Below are 8,379 nucleotides of genomic sequence, written 5' to 3'. Positions count from 1 at the left end.
TAGGGGTGTGGACTTGATATTGACTGTCTAAGGTTGTCAGAATGAGCACAGGATGGAATTTGTTGAAAGATGCTGTGTCAGGAATACTTCTGTGCTCTGTCCATTTAAATTTCTTTGGACTCCACAAAGTCAAAATTGCCACCAAATATAAAGAGAAATGTTGTTTCTCCTTTCAAATCTTGTTATTATTCAGAATGAACTACGTATCTATGCACTTAAACTAAAAAGAAGAGAAATAATTCTCTTTCATCAGTAAGGTCATCATTTGAGTTGCATTTTGAAGATGATTCAGGAACTTTTTGAAGATATAAACAGATATTGAATAAAATACAGTCTCTTTGAAGTCAATTAAGAATGTAGATGAAAGCAAGGAAATACAAATGTACATTAAAAATTGAAAAGCCACATGTAAAATATTTTAATTTTTTTAAAAATCAAATTTCATTTCAGTTCTTTGCCTCTCTGAGTTTTACAGTTTTATGCTTAAGAAACTCCAGTGTAAAAGAACTTGATGTTCAAACTTTTATATAGTGTAATTGCAAAGAAAACAAGAAAAATCTCTATATACAGATATGTATATTTCCCTTCCTCATGATTACAAGGATGCATAGTTTTATATGTTTTGACCTTATTTTTCTTCTATATTTTCAACCCTTTAGTATCCCATCTCTGGAAGTAAAAATCCATTCAGATGTTTGGAATAATATATGCTACACTGTTAATTAAAAAAAATCATTGTGGAATAATATGTGCTACAATATTGATTGTGGAAATTATTTTGATATAAATCTGGTTTTGATTGTACTGCCAAAGGAGAAAGCTTTTCAGGAGCCCACTGGAATAAATAAATTCAAGGCCTGACTCATAGGATGAGGTATACATGCAAAGGGAGCAATGTGAAGACTGCCATGATTCTAATGGAAAGGACAGCGTGTAATAAGGAGGAAAAAGTGATGGGTCCCTATCCTGGCCTGCTGTGAACATCAGTCAGTAGTGAATTGGCTCTTTTCTGAGACTGAAGATTGCTGCTTGATGCCTAGAATATCAACCAGAGAAGAGTTCAATGGAAACTCCTTGGAAATAGCTTATAGCACTTAAATGTGGCTATATTTTTACAAAGTTTATTCGTAATATTAAAAATTGTATAATTTAAAGATTTTAATTCCTACAGAGGCTTTTTAAGTAGATAATTTAAAATACCTAACAACGGATTTTGATTGAGTAGCAAGCAATGATCTTCATGAAACTCATGCGATTGATCACATTTGAGACTTGGTAGAGAAAGTATCTAATAATAAGATCTTTCAGCTGGGCAGAAATAAGACAACGTGAAGCCATCACACAGTGCTAGATTACAGCCAGTGGCTACGAGTCTTCAATAAAAAGCAACTACCTCAGAAGAATCAAACCACTGCCTGAAATCTGGCCTTCACAGTAACGAAAGTGCAAATGACAAATGCAATATTTGATTCATATAGTTTTTCCTTTTTGCCATTCTCAAATATCTGACTATTTTAAAGGAATGGATTGGTTTAGGTACAGAAGCTATCTTTGGCAAGCTATTCCAATAATCTTTAAAATACTCATTTCCACTGGCCTAGAAATATGATTTCCAGAAAATAATATGAAATTCAGAAAATGACTTACAGCTGAGCATGGTGACTCACGCCTGTAATCCCAGCACTTTGGGAGGTGGAGACAGGTGGATCACTTGAGGTCAGGGGTTCAAGACCAGCCTGGCCAATGTGGCAAAACCCTGTCTCTACTAAAAAGTACAAAAATTAAGTGGGTGTGGTGGTGGATGCCTGTAACACTAGGTACTCAGGAGGCTGAGGTGGGAGAATCGCTTGAACCTGGGATGCAGAGTTTGTAGTGAGCTGAGATCACACCAGTGTACTCTAGCCTGGGTGACAGAGCAAGACTATGTCAAAAGAAAGAAAGAAAGAGAGAAAGAGAGAGAAGAAGGAAGGAAGGAAGGAAGGAAGGAAGGAAGGAAGGAAGGAAGGAAGGAAAGAAGGAAGGAAAATGACTTACACAAAAAGCTACTAATTGAAATTTTACATAAGAGAAAACACACACAATCTCAACTGCATATAGGACTCTACTTTATATAGATATGTGGTCTTTTATATATAGTACATAGGTTAGATAAATAAATACATAGACAGACGTAGAGACAGATATGGATCCATGTCTGTATATCTAATATAGTTTAGTCCATTGGAGCTGCTATAACAAAATACCTCACACTGTGTAGCTTTTAAACAACAGAAATGTATTTCTTATAGTTCTAGGGGGTTACTAGGAAATCTGTGATCAAGGTTTCAGCAGATTCAATGTCTGGTGAAGATCCATTTCCTGTTGCAAAGATGATGCCTTTTCTCTCCATCCTCACTTGGTCGAAGGAGCAAGGCAGCTTTCTGGGATCTGTTTTACAAGAAAGTGAATTAATTCCACTCATCATGGCCCCTCTGCCACGATCTAATCACCTCCCAAAGGCCCCACCTCCTAATACCATCCCAATGGGGATTAGATGTCCAAATATGAATGTTGAGAGGACACAAACATTGAAACCATGGTAATCTAGATTTAGATCTATATCTAATAGATCAGATAAAATTATTGACACTTTTACACAGATATACACTGTGAATTATTTCTTCACACAGTAGAATACACTCATTATTTACACTTCTACACTTCTATAAGCTTCGTTACTTATTTCTCTAATAACTTATCTTTATGAAAACGACATTTTGCTAGATATTAGGGAAAAACAAATTTAAAAATTTCCAATTAATGCTATTACTTTCTCTTCCAGCTTAATCTCCTTCAGTTTAAAATAAACTTTCTCAAACATTTAGTCAATTTAACGTCACATCCCTCATCCAGCTGTTTCTGTATTTTTCCTCCTCCTGCCTGAGACAGTATTTCTAATGAAGAGAAAGTTTATTGTTCTGTGGGGTTGATGGAGGGTGCCAGGTTTTGTAGAGCAGCTGATAGCTGGTTGGTATTCACCAAGTGTGGTTGGATTGGTCCTATCTGTGGGCTTCTTGCTGGTGTCTGCCACTGTAGACCATGGCTGGTGTAACCCGTGTTATGTTCACTTAGTTTAGGCAGTGCTCTGGGGAGCACAGCTATTTCACCTTGTTGATGGGCCTCATTGGCTTCGTCTCATATCAGGGACACTCTGGTTTCTGGCAGAGATTCCTACTTAGTCCCCAGCCCAATAACATATTCTACAGTTCTTAGCTGTGGAATTATCCTAAGTAATACTAACCCCTGAATCTTCCTGGAAATTTCCCTGTTTATTCAATTGCCCTCTTAATCTCCACTTGGGAGACTGGAGGAGGAACTACGGAGCTCTTCCTCGCCAAACAGTGAGTAGAAGCTGTGTTGAGATTGCCTCCCAACTCAGTAATCTGACCACTTGCTGTGCTGTCTGTTGCCATCCCACATTGGCAAGGTCACTGGGGGTGGGCAAACTCCACCTGAAGTTCAAAACAGGAAATGGGTAAAAACCCTTCAGCTTATCGTTCTTTACTCCCTGGAACTTTTGTGCATATGGGAAAGTTTGCACCCAAATGTGTGAATACTTGCTTCCCCTACTTCTGACTCTCTTTTCTCTTCCACAACCACTGTGGCCAGGGGGAATAGGCTTCCCCCTTCCATATGACAGGACATATCTTGTGTACCATCTCATAGTTTTTCCATGGTTGATTTTAGTAAACTTGACAGTGAAGGCCACCATATCTGGATAGAAAACCCTTTCCCTCTTGTGAAGATCTGCGTACAACAACTACAGCCATGTTAAGGGAAAAGAAAAATAGACAAAACATAAACTTTGATAATCAAAACTGAGAAATTACTGCCTCCTCTGTAAAACATGCTCTTCCAGAGGGATGAAGCAATACAATTTTTGGAAGAAATTGGGGAAGTTTAAATCAAGGTTGAAAAATTATGATCTATTGAATATTATTAATATGAAAAAGTAGAGAAGAAATTTTAAAGAGAACAAATAAGAAAAAGGAAAGGTGTTGAGGGTCTGCAGGCAGACAGTATGAGAAAAGACCATTTTTAATATATATTTTACTTTTCTAAATCCATCTTTAAGCTTAGTAAAATGAACCCTAATTAAATTAACTATCATTTATTATATTGACAATATATGACAAATATGTGTTCTTATGAAACATAACCAAGGCTAAATATTTTAGGGTAAAAGTGAGTGAGTCATGGCTTAGAAAAAAAATCTTTAGTGATTAAATATTAAAAACAACAGGACCCTTATTGATGGATACTACCTTGTTGATTAATTGTGGCTTCATAATTTCAGTTTAGGAGGAATTTAGGGAAAACAATTCCTTGTTGAAAGAAGTAAGGGAATAGTAGGATAACAATAACAAAATTCTGTTTTATTGTACTGTCAATAAAACTGAGAAAAAATCAATTTCACGTATAAAAAATGGTGATAATAAAATTGGGGTAGTAGCTGAAAACCTTTTGAACCCTGCCTAAGTGTCATCAATTTTTCTGATGGTCAATGAGGTCAAATTTTTTGGGAAAGGTGAACTGACTTGAGTTTAATTTACATGGATTAGAGTGCAGTTTCAATAACATTTCTGGTTTCCAGTGACACAAAGATAACTGATATTTCAGATTTTTTTTTTTTTTACAAAAGATGATATGAATTATATGACATATCTGTAAGGGAAAATTATTTGATAAAGAAAATAATAAGAAAATAAAAAATAGTGCATCCTAATTATGAAAAGTACAAAACTGGGACTTTCACATTATATATCAAATTATCTAATTATATGTGTATATACACACATAAATATATATATGTATATATACAACATAATTATACAAATCTCTAATTATATGTAGTTATATTTATATATAATAGATACAAATATATAGATTTGTATAATGATATCTAATTATAGATTTGTATAATTATATATTTATGTAAAATTTTATAATATAAATATATTTTATATTAAATATATAGAGATTTGTATAACTATATTATATATTTATGTGTATATACATATATTGTCTCTTTATATGTATATATACACTCATATATTCTATTTAAGCTAATATTTTTAACAGTTGAATTCAAATCTACACTTTTGTGGATTTAAAAAATCTTTCCAAATCTATCAGTTCACCTTATATACTTTGAAGATATGATTATATGGCTTTTTAAAAATCATAGTTCAGTATCTTTACTTGTCTGTTTTTGTAATTTTTTCCTTAAATTACATTTTAGCTGATTTTAATGTTATTTGGTTTACTGTTTTTCAGCCGTAGTTTGTCCAGTTATCTTGTTGAAAGCCTGTTTTTTAACTTTAGACATATGTCTTATAGATAGTTCATACCTCTTTTGTTGTAAATCCAAATCTCTTATTATCTTTCTTTAAAACCTAGTCTGTTTATATTTATTGTTATAACTGGTGTATTTGAACCTATTTCTACCATCTTATTTAAGTTTTCTGTTTCCTTTTTTTCTCCTGCTTTTTTTTTAACCTCTTATTGAACTGTGAACTTTTTTTTAAACAACTTTTCTTTAGTGGTAGACCTTAAAATTTTTATAAACATATTTGTAGTTTTCCCCACAGATACTCACAGAAATTAAAATTATTCTGTAATGCTATTTTCACCTTTAAAAAGGTATACAAATACATAAACATAATGTTCCTTTACGAAGATATACAAATGCTTAAACATAATGGTAAGAAACTCCCTTCATTACTTCCAAAATAACTATGCAACACCATGATAAAAGAGTCTGTTATTCAAAGGTAGCCAGAAAGCAAGATTGAAAATTCAAGTACTCCTCGCATGAAACTATGTAATATGATCTTCTCACAAAGTATCATTCTTCTTGTTTAGTCCTTCACTGTCTATTTACAGCATGTTATACACTGTATTTTGTCACCTGTTGGTGAAATAGTTAAAAAAAAAAAAAAAAAAAAAGCAGTGTTACCACTATGTAGTCAGTCAGTGTTACCAAAGCATCAATTCTCAAAGAATTTGCTTAGGTCAGTTCTATGGCTTGAATGTATCCCTAAAAGTTCATGTGTTGGAAACTTAATTTCCAGTGCAACAGTGCTGAGAAGTGGGATCTTTAAGAGGTAAATATGTTGGAAGGGCTCTGCCCTCATAAATCGATTAATGCCATTTAGTGCCATTATTGTAGAAATGAGTTGGTTATCTTGGGAGTGCATTTCTAATAAAAGGATCTCTCTCTCTCTCTCTTTCTCTCTCTTCTCTTGTAGGCATGCTGTCTTATCCTTTTACCTTCAGCCATAGACACAGTAAGAAGGCTCTCTCTAGAACTGTAAAAAATAAATCTCTGTATTTTATAAAGTAACCAGTCTCAGGTATTCTGTTATGGCAGCACAAAATGAACTAAGGCAGTAAGAGTTAGACACTTAAATAGTATAATTAGTACCATAAATTATATACTCCATTGTTCTCCTGCCAATATAATTATTGTTGAAATAATTAGAATTTTTGTAAGTGGATGTTCATTGTCAGGGCAAGAAACTAGTTAGATTTGTGATTAGCTTTCAAATTTTAATGACCTCATTTATTTGAACAAATGTTTTTTATCTATTATAAAAAGAACTTATAAAAGGTATACAAAAAGCAATGAAGAGGATGAAGTTACATCCACAATTATATGCATACATAAACTACTGAAATTATTGATGCAGCCAGCATAAGACATAATTTTAAAAGTGCTAGTAGTACCATACGGTGAACAATTTGCAGAAATTGTAGAACACCATAAGCATATGGATATATTCCATATGATCTGAAGAAACTTCAGGGGCAAAGAGTATCATATCAAAGAATATGCTCATTTAAGTGGCAAAATAGGTAAATATTAAATATTATTGGCTTGAATACCATGGTGTTGGTGGTGATTTACATGTGTATGAATGTGTGTAAGAGAAAGAGAACACAAAAAATGAGATGATTTAATTAAAATCAAGCATATTCATTATAAATATTTAATTTGGCTCTCAGAAGATGATCCTGTCAAAGCTGACTGGCAGAGACCATGGTTTTGATTTCAATATTCTTAACATTTTCCAGTAAAAGAAGCCAGCAATGCATAACCTTAATTACAACCCTTAATAAAATATATTTTAAACTTTGATTTCAATTTTTATTTAAAATATTGACTATTCAATGTTTACTTTGTTTCATTTTAGCTCACTAATATATATTTGATTTATTTAAACTATTTTTGTTTTTGTATCACTCATTTGTAATAGTTATTTCATTAATTAATAAATTATTCAGAATATTTTTTACCAAGTTCTTTCAGATTCGTAGTTTTCTGTCAAACTCAAAATTTTTTCCATTAGACACTGAATGTTGATAATTTTAGTTTTTAGTGCAATGAAAATTTCTAAACACATGATGTGTCAAAGATAGACAAGTTTTTTCTTTTCCAAATGTAGTGGTCTTTCACAAAATTGAAGGCCCTTGTGCTAGAGAATAAAAATATGAGGAGTCTCATGATTTCTAACCAACACATTTGCTACAAGTGTGATCATTATATTTAAGGCAATTCACATCAAAATCTTTTACAACCATTCTTCCAATTTTTGAGATTTGATTTCTGTTTCTATTCTTAGGTTTCCATCTGCCTGTGCTTTAAATACTTTTTCATAACCTGTCTGATATAGTTGTATTTTTGAAAAAGTTCTCATCAACTCAAAGGATATTAGACCTGGAAGGACTTTTGGAAATACTGTAGCCCAGTAGAAAATTTTTCCATCCAGCACATCCGAGGGCTATAACATGCTTCTGTTAGCAACTGTGGCTCACTGTACTGTACTGTACTGTTCAACGGTGAGGCCATGCACTGCTGGGGAAAGGAGCAGGGAGGGGAATTGAACAGAATTTGCATTGGCAGTGGGTGTGTATAGTTTTAAAAAGCCACCCAAGAGATTTGGATGTGCCTCTTCCTGTTGAGAATCCTCATTCTGCAGGTAAAGTCATGTGGGAACAAAATAATTGTAGCTGTCTTTAGTGGAACTGGAAATAGAATCAAAGGCCTCTGACTCACAGTCAAATGCCTTTTCTTCAGCACCATATTCAAGTTCTATAACATTTAGACTTCTTTGATCTTCCAAGGAATATAAACATACTTTGGTTAACTTAATTTAAAAAGACATTTTTAACTACATAGCATAGTTCATGGAATTGAGGGGAAAAGTGGAAGAGCCAGGTTTCAGAGCAGCTCTGGGCACTCACCTTCAGGAATGAAGAGACATTCATTCACTGCCAGTCTGAATCAGAGCAACAGTCCGTATATCATTCTGCTTAAAAATCAAATTCAGTCAAGCG

The sequence above is a fragment of the Macaca mulatta genome, chromosome 4 (genome assembly GCF_049350105.2).
Source record: "Macaca mulatta isolate MMU2019108-1 chromosome 4, T2T-MMU8v2.0, whole genome shotgun sequence".
Taxonomy (NCBI): Eukaryota; Metazoa; Chordata; class Mammalia; order Primates; family Cercopithecidae; genus Macaca; species Macaca mulatta.
This window is presented reverse-complemented; position numbering follows the sequence as displayed.